The sequence below is a fragment of the Callospermophilus lateralis genome, unplaced genomic scaffold (assembly GCF_048772815.1).
Source record: "Callospermophilus lateralis isolate mCalLat2 unplaced genomic scaffold, mCalLat2.hap1 Scaffold_91, whole genome shotgun sequence".
NCBI classification, from domain to species: Eukaryota; Metazoa; Chordata; class Mammalia; order Rodentia; family Sciuridae; genus Callospermophilus; species Callospermophilus lateralis.
Window position 1 is genome coordinate 35,220 of NW_027517238.1, and position 19,073 is coordinate 54,292.

General features: G+C 38.8%; 1 pseudogene; it reads left to right on the forward strand.

Annotated features, from left to right (window-relative positions):
* The window catches only part of LOC143641212 (transmembrane protein 242-like), a 62,224-nt pseudogene that overhangs the window by 27,474 nt on the left and 15,677 nt on the right, over nt 1–19,073 (forward strand).

Consider the following 19,073-nt stretch of genomic DNA (forward strand, 5'->3'; position numbering starts at 1 on the left):
GGGCTTGTGTGTTTTCTTGTATGTTTCCCTGCTGAAGTTCACTTGTTTGTTTCTTTCAGTCTATGTAGTGAGGTGACTTTGAGACATTTCTCTTGTTCATCTTGTTCATTAGGTAACTGTGCCTTCTGGAAACTGTCACAGGCATGTCTCATAGGAAGAAGGTGCCTAGACATCTGTTGAAACAGCACTGCTGAGGACAGAGACCTATGGAATGTCCTCGTTTGTGTCCTTGCAGGTGATACATAAATCCCTCTTGGGGCCTGGGTGTTCAACCAGCTTCAAATACAACCAACTTTTTCAATAATGCTATGAAAGGTGGGACTTTGCAAAAAGGTCTGCTGGAAAAAGAGTAGGACATTGTTCAGGGTATGGTGTTACTCAGAGTTCTGTCTGACCCATGCGGGATGTGGTCAGTTTGGGGGTAGCACCACAGTGGAGCAGCATCTAGGGAGAAACAGAAACAGGAAAAGGTGACTGCCAAGAGCGAAGTGTCCCGTGGGCCAAAGACAGGCTAGGGTGTTAGAACTCACCATGAGTCATAGTAAGAAGGAAAACCCTCCCCTCCCCTCCCCTTGGTGTGGTGGACCTTAGCTTTCAGGGAGTGTGTGACTGAGAAAATTGGTGGCATATGAAGGTACATCAGCTGCCTGCTGCCATAGGGCCACCATGTCTTTAAGTGATGATCTATTCACATAAAATAATTTATGAGAAAGGGGTGTGTCCCCCATCCACTCCTAGTCCAGCAGAGTGCCACAAGGGCCAGTGACATCCACAGCAAGATTGCTCTAGTGAACTAGGCAGACAGAGAAAGCAGGCCTGAGTAGGAGACCCTCCAGGACAGTGCAGGAGCACCAGAAAGAGAAAGCAGACAGACAGGGCATGGCAGATCGGTTGGACCATGCAAAAAAAAAAAAATGAATTTGCTGGGTGACAAATGACCATCCTTGGGTCTGGTGATGAGCCTGGTGAATTTGGTTTGGCCAGCATAAGTAGATCATGTGACAGAAAACACAGAAGCCTCTGCAAAAGCAATGGCCTATGGCTTGGAAGTTGGGGGTATGATTGGCATACAACACATGGTGGATGTCTTCAGGACGTAGGGCTCATGCCGCAGCACTGTGGGCTACCTGGTTCCTTTAGGAGAACTGTGTCTAAAGCACAGTGTGATCTGAAATCAGGGCTCATGACACACCTGCAGCTGGATCCGTAATTAAGAGGACTTGAGAGAAATTCTTCCTGGATACAAGATGATCAGCTACGTGATTCAAGGTCGCTCTCATTTCCATAGTCATGCAACTCTGCAAAGGCAACCAAATAAGGACAAACATACAGCAGGGCTTGAAATAGTAAATCTAATTCTACTGTACATCTGCTATTTTGGTTTCTCAACTCTACCAACTCAGAATGTGTTTTGGGAACTGCATCTTTCTTCCAAATTGATTGGAATGAAGTAGATTATCTGTGACCATTTTGACTCACCCCTGCCTCCCTTCCCCAGCAAACAGTTATCTTCTCTTAGAATATGAAGAAAAGCTCTAAGCTCCACCTAGGGAAGGGAGCACTGACTTAAGGAGAAGGAAAGTTTCCACTCCCTCCATGAAATCCGGTCCTTGTTATTCCTGCTCACCCTCTGGTTCAGAGAAACTGCTGAGTGGAGATGTCACTAAATTTTATTTTTTTTAATTTTTATATTGGTTGTTCAAAACATTACAAGACTCTTGAAATATCATACTTCATAGATTCGATTCAAGTGGGTTATGAACTCCCATTTTTACCCCAAATACAGATTGCAGAATCACATCAGTTACACATCCACATTTTTACATAATGCCATATTAGTAACTGTTGTATACTGCTACCTTTTCTAATCTCTACTATGCCCCCTCCCCTCCCTTCCAATCTTCTCTCTCTACCCCATCTACTTTAATTCACTTCTTTCCTTGTTTTTTCCCATTCCCCTCACAACCTCTTATATGTTATTTTGTATAACAATGAGCGTCTCCTTCCATTTCCATGCAATTACCCTTTTCTCTCCCTTTCCCTCCCACCTTGTGTCTCTGTTTAATGTTAATCTTTTCCTCCTGCTCTTCCTCCCTGCTCTGTTCTTAGGTGCTCTCATTATATCAAAGAAGACATTTGGCATTTGTTTTTTAGGGATTGGCTAGCTTCACTTAGCATAATCTGCTCTAATGCCATCCATTTCCCTGAAAATTCCATGATTTTGTCATTTTTTAGTACAGAGTAATACTCCATTGTGTATAAATGCCACATTTTTTTTATCCATTCATCTATTGAAGGGCATCTGGGTTGGTTCCACAGTCTAGCTATTGTGAATTGTGCTGCTATGAACATCGATGTGGCAGTATTCCTGTAGTACGCTCTTTTAAGGTCTTCAGGGAATAGTCCGAGAAGGGCAATAGCTGGGTCAAATGGTGGTTCCATTCCCAGCTTTCCCAGGAATCTCCATACTGCTTTCCAAATTGACCACACCAATTTGCAGTCCCACCAGCAATGTACAAGAGTACCCTTTTCCCCACATCCTCACCAGCACTTGTTGTTTGACTTCATAATGGCTGCCAATCTTACTGGAGTGAGATGGGTTTTGATTTGCATTTCTCCGACTGCTAGAGATGGTGAGCATTTTTTCATGTACTTGTTGATTGATTGATTGTCCTCCTCTGAGAAGTGTCTGTTCAGGTCCTTGGCCCATTTGTTGATTGGGTTATTTGTTATCTTATTGTTTATTTTTTTGAGTTCTTTGTATACTCTGAATATTAGGGCTCTATCAGAAGTGTGAGGAGTAAAAATTTGTTCCCATGATGTAGGATCCCTATTTACCTCTCTTATTGTTTCTCTTGCTGAGAAAAAACTTTTTAGGCAGGAAGTGTGAATCAGGCGGCATAGCGATACCAGATTTCAAACTAAACTACAGAGCAATAGTAACAAAAACAGCATGGTACTCGTACCAAAACAAGCGGGTGGACCAATGGTACAGAATAGAGGACACAGAGACTAATCCACAAAGTTATAACTATCTTATATTTGATAAAGGGGCTAAAAGCATGTAATGGAGAAAGGATAGCATCTTCAACAAATGGTGCTGGGAAAACTTGAAATCCATATGCAACAAAATGAAACTGAATCCCCTTCTCTCGCCATGCACAAAAGTTAATTCAAAATGGATCAAGGAGCTTGATATCAAATCAGAGACTGCGTCTGATAGAAGAAAAGGTTGGCTCCGATCTACATATTGTTGGGTCGGGCTCCAAATTCCTTAATAGGACACCCATAGCACAAGAGTTAATAACAAGAATCAACAAATGGGTCTTACTTAGACGTCGCTAAATTTTAGATCCAACCATGAGCTGAAGGGAGGAAGGCATGCTCTCTGTCTTCTAAGTGGAATAGCTGTATTTCCCTGAGCTTGACTGGAATCATGAAGTTTGAGAAAGAATCCCAGTGACTGAGCAGCTCAGTATTTTCTCAAGGTGATTTCTAAGGTACACAGGGCCACAAGATGCCCGAAACTAAGGTTCTATGGTCAAATAAGTTCATAGAATTTCTGCCTTATATGCCCTGCTCTTGAAGATGTTGAGAAGCCCTGAAGCCAAGTAACCAGGCTTACCAAATTTATTTGATCACAAGTAAGTATGTGTGTTTCCAGGTAACACGTAACAGCTTCTGGAGCTGATGTACCATGAAACACACTTGGAAGGATTCTCGTCCATTGAATCTTTTCCTCAATTTATAGAGAAAGAAAACAAAGCCTGTGTTAAGGTGCAAGAGACTAATTGATCTCCGTTACTTTCAGGACTGGGAACTAGACCTAGTTTCCAATTAAGTCCCGGCTCCTCCTATCACCTTCGAAGTCATTGTCCATGGTGGTGACTCTGAGGTCTCCCCTCAAGCATCCTTTTCATTGTCTGGATTTTGAGGTCGTGTCTATTTATGGTTCACACAGTAATGAATCCATCAAATACTTTGAATGTTTTAAAAAGGGCATTGGGCCCTGTACCGTTGATCCACTCTACAATAAAGAAAAATTGAAAGGAATAATGCATAGCAGCAACTTTTATTTACTGTGATAAAAACAGACATCTTACTCAACCTGGAACTGTTATAAAATAGGATTCTAAAAGATAAGTAATGAGATACCGCAAGTGAGTAATGAGACTCCTGCTTTGGAAGCCTAGCTTCAGCTCACCCAGAGGAATTATTCTCATGCTTACCATTTATATTGCACTGTATTGATTGTAGCACAGTGCACTCCAAAGTAGCTATGGCTCTGGGGACCCTGCACAGAATCTGGGAAGAATCCAAGAGGCCCAACAGCTGCATATTGCAGAAGGCACATAGGCTCTCTGGACAGCACAGACTTTCTCCTTATGATGTAATGCTTCTTGTTCATTTCTTCACCTTCCAAGAATCTTGTCACTGGGTATCCTGCTGGAGAGATTGATGAACTACCCTGGAAACCTTACATAATATTTCTATTTCAATCAGAAAGTCTGTCTTTTAAATAAAGTGATATATTTTGGAAGTATTTTATTGTTTTCCTTCTTACAAAAGTAATAAGTGACTCATGTTAAAATGCTTTTGACTTTCCAGAAATAAGTGAAAATGTTGCTTTGGCTAACATTTCACTAATTAAGGCAGAAAATAGAAGAACTACGGATAGAAAACTCACCTTTCCCTTCCCTCCAGGTCACCTGTGTGAGCATGAAATCCAGCAGATCTTTGTCTTCTATGCATGCACTTAATTTGACAATAACTTTAAAGACCTCTGCACTATATTTTTGTCAAGCAGCAGTGAGAATGATTTGACCAATATGTGACCCTTACAGCATTTTAAAAATAATTCAGACTCATACTTTAAACACAGAGTAAGTGAATCTCCAAAGAAATGTTTTAAAAATTGATGGGAAAAAAAGGCCCAACAGTGTGTGAAACCAGCTAGAGCAAGGGCTACCAGAATCCTGGGAACTGTAATGCTAATAGATTTCTAGCTGTCAAAATTTGAAATAGAATCTACAGGGACCAAAAATTTTGAAATAAAAATGTGGTCAGATGCATGTCTGGTGGGGACTTTTCAGCTGACTCAAAACAAACACCAAAATAGCAACAGTGTCTATCTCTGATAAACTTGCCTTCCCAGCAGCCTCCTCTCTGCAGCAAGACATTTCTATTACATTTTTCCTAAAAGGGACTCAAGCTTACTTTGAAGTGATAGTCCTGCCGGCATTGCATGCAGCACCAAAGCTCTGTAATTTCCTAATCTCTGGTTTCCACACTTGAAAATACTCTGTCTTGCTATTTTAGAACTAAAGTCTCTGTTTTGCAAAGACTGTGCTCTGAATGTTTGCAAGTCACCTGTTTAGAACTTGTATTATGCATTCCCACAGAACAAGTCTAAGTGGGATTTTGAAATTCCTGAAGCAGGCCAGTTAATCTGATTGCAGTTGAAGTACCTAATTGCGTGCACTGTGGAAATGTGAGACCTTGGGAAAAAAGATCTTTTTTAAAAAAATGTTTTCTTTCAGTGTTTCAACTTGGGATGCCTGGAATGTGGTCCTAATCTCAGGTCCTGTCCTTGTGGTTTAAGGCTTCTGAGACTCTGGAAACACCATCTCCCAGAACCTGGTACAAGGCAAGTACCTAGCGTTGGTGTGGAATGGGGGCTGAAATCTCTCCCGGCAAACAAATGCACCCTCTCCAAGGAACAGTTGGTCCCTCCTGTAGTTTGTACCCAAAAGGGATCCTCTAAATGCAAATGACTTACCCTAAGGCTCAAGAGTAGCCACTGCTTTGCTTTACTTTTTCAGTGCTAGTGTATTGGGAAACAAGCTTGCAAGTAGAAAAGAGGGAAACTGTGGTTTAGATCAGGGAGTTAGTATGAAGCCACATACTCCATTACAAAAGTAGATGGGTCCCTCAGGGTTTGTAGTTGCTCTCAAAACACAAACAGACTCTGGATCACAGAACTCTGCAACTTCTCTAGATTTGAAGGTTCATTATCTCCCTTATGTTTCATATAGTAAAGAGCAATACAATCCTTAAAACAAAAAGGTTCTGTGCTTCTACTGGGAGACAGCAAAGGAGGAGAGAGTGAAGGAACCTGCACTTCTAGACAAGTGAGTTTTCAGGCTCCACTCAATTGAAAACTCTGGAACTAGGACCAGCAATCTGTGTCTAACATTCCTCTCTGGGTGATTCCAGTCATCAAGCTCAAGTGTAAGGACCACTGGCCCAGTGGATAAGGAAGAGCCTCTTTTTAAATCCTAGTGTCACCCCTTAACAGCAAGCTGCATAACCTCTAGCAAGTTGTTCTTTCTGAGTTTTTAAGAGAAGATTAAATGAGACACTGTATTAGAAGCACTTGGGGCAATGCCAGACTGTGTTGATCAGCTTTCCATCACTATAACAAATAATGAGATAATGAAGTTTAAAAGAGAAAAGGCTTACTTGGCTTATGGTTTTAGAAGTTCTAGTCCATAATAGGTTGGCCTTGTTGCTTTTAGGCCTGTAGTGAGGCAGGACCTCATGGTCGGAACACATGGTGGAGGAAAACCACTTAGATTGGAGGGATAAAAGAGATAAAGGACCCTTTCAGACCCTGGCATCTTACTTTCAGAGAATCTAAAGGTCAAATATATTCTGTGGGATCTCATCCACACAGAAAAAGAGCAGTATTTCTCAATCCTGGCTGATCACTAGTGCCTTCATGCAGCTTTTATTCTTTGCCCTATCCGGGACCTTCAGTGCCATCATCTCCAGTGGTGGAAGCTGGGTATCTGTAATTGTTACAATCTCCATAGGCAATTCTGAGGGGAAAGCCATTGGAAATCAATGGTGGTAATGATTGGAGAGAACATTTACTGAGTGTTTGTGCCAGGCACTATGCTACCTTCTTTATATACATTTACTTCTCACTGCAACCCTTCCAAGGTAGGTATTTAACAAATGAGGAAACTGAGGTATAGAGAAACTAAATAATCCAATTTCACACAACTGAGAAAGTGGTTTAGGACCTGAACTCATGTTTGAGTTGGTAGATGCATTTAACTGGTTAAAATAATCATAATGATAATCTTAATGCATTCATGTAGTCATTCATCAGACATGCATTTACTATGTGTGGCCAAGTAATAAACTGGGAGCCAGAGAATGTAAAAATGAATATAGATCCGCATCCCCATCCTCAAGAAACCCACGCCCTAAAGTGATCCGGAAAAAAACAAAACCCCAAACGGCAGACAGGCTGCTTCATTCGGAAAAATGATGTCATGAGTCTCCCAGCGGCTGAAAAGGTTTCCTACTGACCACTAGACCTGTCCTCTCAAGAGCCATGTACCCATCCATGCCCATTTGGCTCCCCGCCTCCTAGGCTGTGAAGTCCAGGCCTGTCTGCCAGCTGTCCACGCTCCGCAGCAGCGCTGGGGCGCCCCGGAGCCCACGTGGCTGGCCCTGCCTGGGCCTCGGCGGTCCTCACTGGGTCCCAGCGCTGACGCAGTCATCTTGCCAGGCATCCTCGCTGGGCTGTAGTGGCTGTCTTCCAGGAGTAAATTCGGTCACTCGCATCAAAAGGACAGAAAATTTCTCAGAAAAGTACAGAGAAAAGACTGAAGCCTGTCTTTAGAATCGCGGGATTTTAGCGCGGGCCAAATCACCAGACACGGTGTCAGAAAACCGAGCCCCGGGTCTCACCTAGAGGGGACCGTGCTCCTGGCTAATCTGTGACCCCTCACTGCCCCCTAGAGTTAGGGTCGATCATTCTTTCAATAGACAAAATAATGATTAAAGTCAGCGATCGTCACCTTGGGGAAGGCGAGTGACCCTCCCAGGGAGACCGCAGTGCGGGGCAGGGGACACTGCAGGCGGCGCTGGCATCTTTCCCGCCCAGACCAGGAGAAGCGAGGGTCTGGGGACAGCGGCCATACTCCGGATTCGTCTTCAGGTTTCACGGTGAGGCCGCAGCGGAACCTTTCTCCTCCGCCCTGCTCTAGATTCCACCCGGGCCCCGTTGGCGCCGTACGCAGTGGTGGAGACTTAGACAGGGAGACGGCGGGCGCTGGGTCTGGCGAGCCTTCTCATCTGGAGACTCCGGCGCCCACGGACGATCGGCTTTTCCTGGTTAAAGGTGTGACGTGGGGAGGTGCGGTGCCTGGCCTGCGCCCAGGGTCATTCCCCTAGGCATCCCACTCAGAGCCCACGTCGCGGCCTTGCCCCTGGATTTGGCGGGGTAGGGAACCGCTGGCTGGGGGAGGCGGCCGGAGCCGGGAGGCGGGTCCGTGATCGCTCCTCGCGTGCGGGCTGCATTTCCCCATCCCCTCGGCAGTTTTTCTCCTGCTCTAATTACACTCGCTCTCTTTACCCCCGTGAGAAACTTCATGCCGCCGCCCGCGGAGAGGGCAAGGAACTGCATCCCGGAATGACCCCTGGAAGCAGAGGTCCTGAGGTCGGGCGCACTTCACCCGAGGCTGCCGCTTACCTTCGGCAACAGCTACTTGGCCATAATTTCTCGAATTTCAGAAGTAATTTTGAATGTAACTTAAAAAGTATCTGAAACTTATTTGTTTTGAACTTAATTGTTTCTTCTTTTTTTTAATTTGAATCTCCCCTCCCCCAAACTCTTGGCAGGTGGAATTTTCCTTGGTTCTGTTGCCACAGCAGGAATGTTGGCTGGATTTGTTACCACACTATCATTGGCTAAAAAGAAAAGCCCTGAATGGTTCAATAAGGTTTGTGACACTGAGATCCATTCTTTGCATTGTTATTGTTTATAATAAATGGCATCTTTTTATATAAAAAAGTAAAGGAAATGTTGATGTCCTTTCTCATTGTTTTAAGAAGTAAGTCTGAGTATACCACATGGGTTAAAGAAATTTACAAATTAATTGATGGTCTTCATTTTCATTTAAAAAGAAGTGCTTGATTCGTGGTTTTTTAAATTTTAGCAGAACAAGACTTTGAAAGCTTATCTGGTATAAGTCACAACATGCCTTTAAATTTAGGTAACTCACTGTTAGTATAAGAGGTCTCAATATTTTATGTACTATTAGAAAAATTATGGCAGTTAAGCTCTTGATACTTACTGCAGTAGGATCTCTGTTTCAGAGATGTAATACTGAAATAAAGCGCATCCTTGTGTCAGTGAGAAATATGTTGGCTCTTTAAACAGGAGGTTCATTCACTGCTATGGCCCCAGCCCCTAGAAAATAATTTAGATGCTCAGAAACTAGTTGAATGATTGTAACATACTTAAAGCAAAATATCCTTAACTTATTAGCAAGATTGACACAGTTGCTTTTTGGTGTTGTGTACCTCATTTCCTTCACTTATGAGGAATTTTCTTTGAGTTTTCTTGTAGATTCATGTCTTTGTATTGTTCCATCTCTTCTTCCCGCCCCTTTTGACTTATTCAGTACTTCATTGCTTTAACAAATGTTTACTTGGAAACTTTTATGTGTCATACACTGTACTAACTAGGTGCAAAGGATAAAAAATGAACAACACTTCTGCCACTCAGGAATCTTAGAGTCTAGTGAGGTGGACACAGATTAAATATTCACCCAGATTATTACCGTTGTTGAGGAAGAGTGTTGCATGAAAAATCTTAAACCATTTGGATTTGCTTTCTCTTATCTTGTGCATTCATACTTAACTCTTCTGGACACTGTAATGACAAGAGCCAAATTTAAAGCATTTAAATTCCCTATGAGGGCTTACATGGAACAACTCAAATTATCGCTAAGAACCATATGGATCATTTTCTCCCTTTGTAATTGAATATTTTTAGAGCAGAAATATATCTTGTGGCAGAAAGCAGTAAAATTTAATAGTGGTGCTTTAACAGTAGAATTTGGTTGATTTGTAAGCTGAAGTGTTTTTATGTTAACCCTCAGCTCACAGACTTAAGAATCTGATGAAAGCTAGAGATTCTACACATATTTACAACTTTGCATTCTGTTTTGTTCTTAGATTTATTCATCACATATGCTCTTCATGGTCTAAGATGGTGGTTTGCAGACTGATCCAGAGAACACTGGTGATTGAAACCCTTTTGTGGGCCTGTAAGGTCAGAATTATTCAAATTCTGATTATTTGAATATTATTCAAATTCTTCATGATTATTCAAACATAATTGCACTCATGGTATGGAAGTAATGGACAGTGAAACTGCTGTGCCTTGGCATAGTCACCGTAGTGGCAGAAAATCATACTAATAGTCATTTTTGGGTTTTTCATTTCAGTACATCTGCAATTAAAACAAACAAACATTACATAAGAATGTTATTGTCCAAGCAGTAAAAATTTTAGTTTTAGTAAATCATGACATTTGAATTGTGAGAAGAAATGGGAAATACTCATACAGTTTTTCTTAACATTGAGGCAAGATGTCTTTCTCTAGGAAAAGCAGTGTGTGATTGAGTTGCCAGCTGAACGGGCCACTTTTCCTATGGAATATTTTTATTTGAAAGAACAACTGACAAACTGTTATTTAGAAGGAGGTATATGAAAGACATTTTCCTAGGAGTGAAAAATATGAACCTGTGTTTCCACTGTTAAAATTCAAACTTTCAGTTAAAATTAGGTTTTAGAAAACTTATCTGCCATCCTGGGCTTAACCCCTACTTAGTGGTCAGCAACTTTACTGATGAGAATTTTTATGGTGATATTAAGGATGTTTTAAAAAATATATTGTTTAATAAATCATATCAGTAATTGAAATATGTATATAACTTGGTAAATCAGTATCTTCTGAGTAATCATGTATTCATGGACAAAGTACAAAATAGACTAATATATTTTAATGTAATAAATTACAAAGAAGTTCATTGACATGACTTCAGATTCCATATTGTAACTAACCTTGAGTTAGGAGTTTTGTCAAGTTTTATAAAAAAGGAAAGTTTTTAAATTACTTCTCTCTTTCCCAGCCATATATCTGTAGGCCAGATTTTATTCATATAGTTTAACCAAAACAACAACAAAAAAAATTTGCAACATGAAGCAGACATGAAAATCCAGTTCTCTTTTTTATTGGATTAGGCATCTAAAAAATTAGCAAGAATGTAAAATTTGTTTCTATTTTAAAAAGAATAAAACTTGAGAACTTCTTGGTTTTGATTTCTAATATATTAAATATTAGTAAATATAACCCACATAACTGAAAATCTTTTAGGTCTAAGTATAAAAAGATCCTGAGACCCAGAAAGTTTGAGAACCACCATTCTGGATGGTTAAATATGTAAGTTCTGCTTCCCTCTGGGAAACAATGGAATCAGAGCATTACCATTTTTCCATGTTCTGAGAGTTAAAATGGGTTGTGGAAGAACTCAAGTTCTGGAGCACGCATTTAATCAGTGTGTATTGAGCAAGCACCAATGTAAGAGTATCACTGAGGCAATGAACTTAAAGGTCACCCACCACCTAGACATCTTCTATTATTATAATAATTATTTTTCCAAACATTGAATACTTGCCAAGTGCCAGCTGTTATTCTAAAGGCTTTACCCATTTAACCAACACACAGCCCTATGAGCCGATATTACTGTGTGTTGTTCCCATTAAAGAGCAAGAAACTGAGGCACACGTGAATCAAGCAACTTGGTGGACATGGTACTTTTCTATCTTCAGTTATTTCTGGGAAATAAATTCTGGGGAATAAATCATACCACTTAGTAATATTGTTATTCACATAAACTCCTATCCACTAACCTGGGAATGTAGGTATTTATTATAACACAGGATTGTAACCCAAAAGTACTTTTTAATGACCAACTTTTGAGCTAGGGGCTAGGACTTTTTAATGACCAACTTTTCAGCTAGGGGCTACCTACACTGCTTCTATTTCAGACAGATAATCAGCTCCTTAGTGACCTATTTTCATTTTTAGCTGTGTCTTATGCTAGAAAGCTGGAAACTGGAAAACAATAATAAGGGCTAAGTAAGCACAGTTGTTTTTCTTTGTAATTTTTTGAATAAACAGGAAAATGCCATCTAAGATGGCCAGAGAGTCCACTCTTGAGCTTCTTTTATCTATTTAAATGACCAAGCTTTATTTCTAAAACTGGTTCTTTTCACATATCAGTTTCATAAAAAGATTGCAAGGTTATATGAGTGAAATTTTGTGTGTATATTTCTATTAATATATACATAAATGTGAAATTTGCTTATCTAAAGTAATTCAGTGCCTTTACTTATAAATGTTATGGCATGGAACAACTTTATCACATTACTGAGTTATTTCAAGATCCATTTATGTAACAAGTAGATTAAAAGGACAGGTTATCATTCATCTTTCTCATAGCTGTAACTTCTGAAAAATTATAAAAAATACCTTTTAAATGTATTTTGCATACATTATTAAGTTATTCTGTGATGTAAATATAAAAATTTGATATTAGATAAGAATGCTTTATAGGGGAAATTAAACTAGATTGGACATTCTTTTTAAAAAATCTATTTGATTTATGTAAAATCCTAGAATTATACTGAAAAAAAACTAAAATGTAGACTTATTCATTAGTATGCAGTTAGCATTCTGACAATTTGCTCTTGGTAGTTCCTACATGTATGAATAATAGATTATTAATTCTCAGAGGCTACTAGGTAAATGTTAGAAGATAAGGAATATACATATGTTCTGGCATAGAAGTATTATAAATACTGAGTTTTCACTTAGAAAATCATTTTTGTTTTATCTTGGGAATACTCCTTAGTGTTTTACTGTAACTGCAGTATGATTTGTTAAATTCAACTTCCAAATACAAAAGCCTTAGTTTTACTTTAAAAAAAATGAAGCCAGGTGCAGTGACATATGCCTGTAATCCTAAGACTCAGGAGGATGAGGCAGGAGGATCTCAAGTTCAAGGTCATCCTTAGCAACCTAGTGAGGCCCCAAGCAACTTAGTAAGACCCTGTTTTTTAAAACAAAAAATGGCAGTGAGAGAAAGTGCTTTCACTTTTTGGCAAATTAATCTTTTCCTGAAGCAAGTCAGTCAACATTCATTTTGAAAAATTTGAATGGAGTGCGTGAATGTCATTTGGCATTTTCCCCTAGAGGAAAAAGCTTGGGTCTACACTTTTAAAACTCAAAGATTAATTTTTAACATCAAGTTGCCACAAAAATTCATTTTCAGAAGCATAATTTATATAGTATGACTAATAATAACTAATTTTATTTTATAATTTATGAGACTGATATTACACAAATATGACCTGCTTTTTAAAAAGTCTAAGGCAAAATTAAGATTTTCATGTGAATATTGATGTATCATTAAGATTTATTTTCATGCAGTTTCTTTTTTACTTGATTTAGTAAAACAAATGTGGGTGAATGTAGACTTTAAAATATATATATGCATAGGCCAATTTCTGTCCTTCCCAGGGGAATGATGGTTTTTAATCTTTGTTTCTAAATTAATATTAAGGCTAAAGCACTTAAACTGACCCTGGTAAAATAACATTTGGTTAATTCTGGGCAAAAATCAGGTCAATTAAAAGCCAGGGAGTGCATCTATGTGAGATCTGAGGTGTCTAGGGAACCACACTGAAACTACAGCAACATGGACAAGGAATGAGATGGAGAGAATATTGTTTGTATTGTGGAAAATGGTTAAAGAAGGATGTGTTGGTGACCTGGTTAGGTCTAAGAATATCTACAAAAAGTGCCAGTCAATAAGCACTGCATACCTAGTAGATGTAGTCATGATGCTATGTACAGGGATGCACATCAACAAAGTGTAGGCTTTCTGTGTGCTGGAGCAGTGTTAGCAATCTCCAGCCAAACATGCATAAGAAAAAGCGGCTCTAAGAAATAGGTTGAGCAATATAAAGAAAATTCTTCTGAAAAAGAAGCGGACACAAATAAATAGAATTTTCTTTCCAAATGAAAGACAGGATGTTATAATCTGCTGTTATCAGATTAGGTAATTATTTTAATGTTATTCTAATAAAAATGCCAATGATTGGGGAATAGAGAAATCTCATGGAATGTTCTGAGTTTTTTTCGGGAAGAAGATTGGCACAGTGTCTTGTATGCTGAAATGTCTGTCAATCAGAGATATTGACTTAATAAGTAGTGAAGTTGCTATTTGACCTTGGTTTGGCCTGGCCTCCTAGCATCATGATGCTTACATCATTTCAAACACTCCCAGCTTTCTTATCCTTTCTGAATTGATCATTTTACCCAATCCTTTCTGTCTTCATTTCAGGGAAGCATGGCTATAGCTGCCTTACCAGAGAGCTGGTCTTCCCTTGCCTTGAGAGCTCTTGGCTGGGACTCTGGGCAAAAATTTATGCCTGGTGTGGAGTTGGTGTGATCAGCTTCACAGTCTGGAAAGCTTTAGGAGTTCACAGTGTAAGTAATTACAAACTTATGATTGGCATCTGGCTGTTTTTTCTACTTTCTGCTATCTAAATTTTCCTGGTGTTCGAATTTCCATGTAGTGTGGTCCTGTGTTTGGAAGTAATGTCAAAGAGTGTAATGAAATTCTTGCCAATTTCTAGGCAACTTCTCAATACTAGTAACTAATAAAGCTTTTCAACTATAATTATGTAATGACTAATTCATAGCTAATGTTCATTCTATGTAAATTGATGTTAGCTACTTCTTTAATGAATTATTAATTGGAACAACTTTTTGTACTATTTAACATCCATCCATATGTATAAGCATTCTTGTAAAATAATTAAAGCACTTTTAAAATGGGTTATTTAAATGATTAATTGTGTTGTTTACACATTATTGGAAAAAATCCTAAGAGCCTAAATATGTGTGTGTTTATGTCTGGGTGTATATGTATGTGTTTATAAAATTTATACCCTAAGCTAAAAAGCTATTCATTAAAAAAGATTGGTTTCTTTCTTTTCTGTTGTTAAGAAAGTCCACAGAATTTCCAAACAACTAGTAGGAAGTTCTGTGTATCAGGCTCTTAATGACAGATGAGCATTGATGGGAGTTTAGAATAGGTGGCAGTAATGGAGTTGATGAAAAGAGGTTCTGGATTTATTTCAAAGGTGGAGTTAGCAAGGTCTTGTTGTAGATTGGATGTGGGATGTGAGAAGAAAGTGAAATCAGGGAATGTCTCCAAGATTTTGGTGTGGGCAACTGCAAAATGGATAGAGACCAATGTTAGGGGATAACATAAAGGGCTCAGTCTGGGACTTGTGTTTGAGATATGTTAGACAGCCACATGAAGAACCAAGTAATCAGTTAGATATAGAAGTTTGGAATTCAGGGGGAGGTTCAAAGTAGAGATATAAATTTGAGATTCATCAGTAGATGGATAGTGTTTAAAGTCTTTAGACCAGATGAGCTCATGAAAGCAGGCAGCTGGGTGGCAAGAAAGCAAAGAGGTTTGAGGAGGGAGCTCTTATGCATTCCTAAGGTTGAGAGATTGGAGAGAGGAGAAAGTAGCAAAAGTGATATCCTGACCAAAGAGGCCAGGAGAGCCAGAGTAGTAGCTGGCATTCCAGGAGAAGAAAACATTTTAAGAAGAGGCTGTGTTGCATGCTAGTGAGAATTTGCATAAGAACACTGACCACTGACTTGAGCGTAGCAAAATCATGGTCATTGCTGAAATGGTGGCAGAAAGCCTGAGTGGAGTAGATTCAAAAGAGAATAGAGGAGAGAAATTGGAGGCAGTAGTTACAGACAAGTATTGAGTTTTGCTGTAAAGTGAAATAAAGAAATGGAGTCATAACCAGAAGGATTGGGGGCGGGGGGGGAGTTAAGAAGGTTTTGGTTTTAAGTTGGAGAATAATGTGGAGATGAATTAATTTAGTAGAGAAGGAGACACTGAGTTGTGGGGGGGCAACAGGGAGTAGTTTGCTAAAGCAACCTTATAAACATAGTTGAGCTTTTCACATTCAGTTTAATCATAACTAAACATGGGGATTATTGTACTTTTCAGTCAAAACACACTGATGGACAAATGATAGTTTCCCTGGTCTGAACAACCGTTATTTTTAAAGTGATTTTGCTTTCTAATCATCCTTTGTAACAATAAATTAGGGACAACTTGGAAAATTCTGAAAACCACTGACTGAAGATTTTTGATGATTGTTATTACTTCAATTTTTTTCATTTCGTCCATTGTACCAACGTTTTAGACATAGCAGACTATTTATTCTGCCTAATAACAATATAGCATTACTATCCCCCATTTTATAAGTGAGGAATAAGGGCTCAAGACCCTAACTCACTTGCCTAGGATCACACAACTGACAGAGTCAAGTTTTGAACTGAATTCTAAATCTTAATATCTGTGTGTTTTCTAGCTTTACCTCCATTAGCTAAGATGGGAAATAAAGGAATAAGTGAAAGGAGCCAGGGGAGGAAGGCAGGTAGTGAATTTGGTTTTGATTGTGACCTGACCATGTTATTCTTGATAATTCACCAAGTTTTTCTGGGTAAGTGAGAGCCTCATCTCTCCACATGATAATTGATGTCAAGTCTGGTCTAGGACTGGCCATTCTTTACTCAAAGAAGAGAAAATCTTCTTTTAAGCTGTCATCTGCAATTAAAAAATGCCTACAATATTACAGTAAATGGAAAATGGGACTCATAGCTATGTATGATAGGAGAGCGGGTACCTGAAACAAGGTACCCGGGAGGAAAAATGTCAGATAGAAATATGTGAGTGAATTATGGGCATATGAGTGAATTTTTTATTTTGCCTTTACATATTTTCCTTTAAATTATTACTTTACTAGTAATACCTTTTAAAAAATTGTGCAAGATTTTATTTCTATTAGTTTTTTACTGCAAAGGAGTTCAGAAAACTCCTCTGGCTACCCATGAAATGTACTCTGGGCTTGCACCTAGTAATAAAGTTAAGTGGCTGACAGTCTGTTAGCACTTTCCATTGACAGTGCAATTGATGGGTGATGTTTCCAGTGTTTAGTACTCTGGTTATAAACTCAATAAAAAAATTTGAGGTATGAAAATATGAATAAACTTTGATTTAAGAGTCATGGAATGATTCAATCTAAATTTTCATAGACCAACAAAATTAGGTTATTATACACTGGAGAATTTGGCTTTATGGGCTAGATTGTGCTATTTTAGTTTCTAGAATGTGAACTTTGTTTTATGGCATTAGTAAGGATTATTGCCTAAATTAAATATTTTGGGGAGAAAAAATATTTTCTGACTGGCAACACTGAATACAAGAATACACAGTTTCCTTTTCTGTTGCATCTTTGTCTAATTATATAGAGGGAATGCAGATACCCTCTCCCCACATACAGGTCACTAGGCACATCAGTTTGATCTGCATATTTAAGAAGTGTCACAGAAAAATGAATCCACTAATATTTTCCAAGAGGCACATGTTTTAAGGACAGCAGTATTTTTAATTTGTTGGTGTGTGCATTTGGAAATCATTAATGGGTCTTTCGATAGCCGCACACTGTGCTAAGAACATCTCCTCAGTAAGCTGTTGTCTAAGCCTTACCATTCCCTTCCCAGGAAGATTCTTACTACCCTGATCTGAGGCTCACAAACAGCATATGGGATATTTCATCTCTACATTTAGAGAGTTCCTGCATTTAGAGTTTTGATGATGAGATTTACCTAAGTCCAGTAATGAACTTGTGTCACTATCACTTCCTCTTTGGGAAATGGCATTTTTCTCTACCTAAGGACAACAGTATTGGTTAGAAAACAAAGAGCAGAAATGGTCCATGCACACAATAAATTGTTAAGAGGGGACTTTCTAGATAAATGCAGGTAAGTAAAAACCAACTCGAGCATCAAATAATTGTTGTTTAGCTACCTTGAAATGCATTAAATCTGCAATAAACTCAGCCTCCACCATCACAAAAAAAAAGGTGCCATCTAATGGCTGACTTTGAGCAGCTTGATAAAAGTACTTGTATTTCCTAATTTAGTTCACAGCTACATCTACTGGCCTAAAAGGGAACGAACGTGTTAAAATGCTTAAATCAAAATACTGTTCAGATTCTTAAAAATATTTTTGTTTTACTCTATTTATAATTATCATCAAATTTCATATTTCATGGAGCACATGTAATACATCAAATATATTTGTATTTTATATAATGGCACATCATTTAATCAGGGTTCAAAAAAAGGAGAGCTAGTGGGAGTTCAGTAACATGCCCAATTAGGGGGTTTTCCCAGGACTAGGTGGGGACCTCCCTGCCTACAGAAATCAGCATAGACTCACGTCTACCCTGCCACCTGGCCAGCTTTGGGCCAGCAAGCACAGCCTGATTGTTCAGTCTAGGTTTGTTGGTTACTCTTAATTATTGTATCATTTGAGTAGGACTGAGGATAAATTCAACACAGTAACTTAATTGTGGAGGGGGAGATGAGTTTGTCCTATGGGTTCATTGTTCCTAAAGGAGCTATGCACCTGATCTCAAGAGACTGATCATTCAACAGGGGCAGTATGATTAGCTTGTTTTATCAGGGCAGATACTTCAAGCTCAGAAAATAATTGAGGTAAATGATCTGAGTTCCTGTAGTGGACTAACTGGCAATTCCCTAATTATGGAAGAAAAAGTAGAAACCATGTCATATACAGTTATTCGTATGTTACTCAATTGCATAACTTTGACTTTATTACTTTTATTATCTATAGTGGGTATTGATATTTGAAGGATTTCTGAAGAGGTTTAGCTAGTTTTCAATTAGACTACCTTGGATATTGTTTTCTTCTGTTCAGAGGGGAAACACAGGTATCTCAGTATTCCCTGGTTGATTCAATTGGAACTTTACAGAAGGGAGAATACACTGCTGAGGCCCTGTGCTGTACATTTGTGAGGGGTTGCCATCTCAAAGAACTGGCAGAGTCACCTCTGCTTCCCTTTCCTGTGTCTTGTGTAGATGTATTCATGATGCCTGGTATAGTAAGAATTTATAGATAATTTATAGCAATTGCCTTCATAGAAACTAAAACCCAAATAAAAACAATGAATGAAAATGTTCTTAGTTATTTTGAATTACTTTAAATTATTTAGAGATATAAATTATAAATGTTTTTAACTTTTTTATTGTGGGATAAGAGGTATTTGTCTTTATTTCTATTTTATATTAGTCA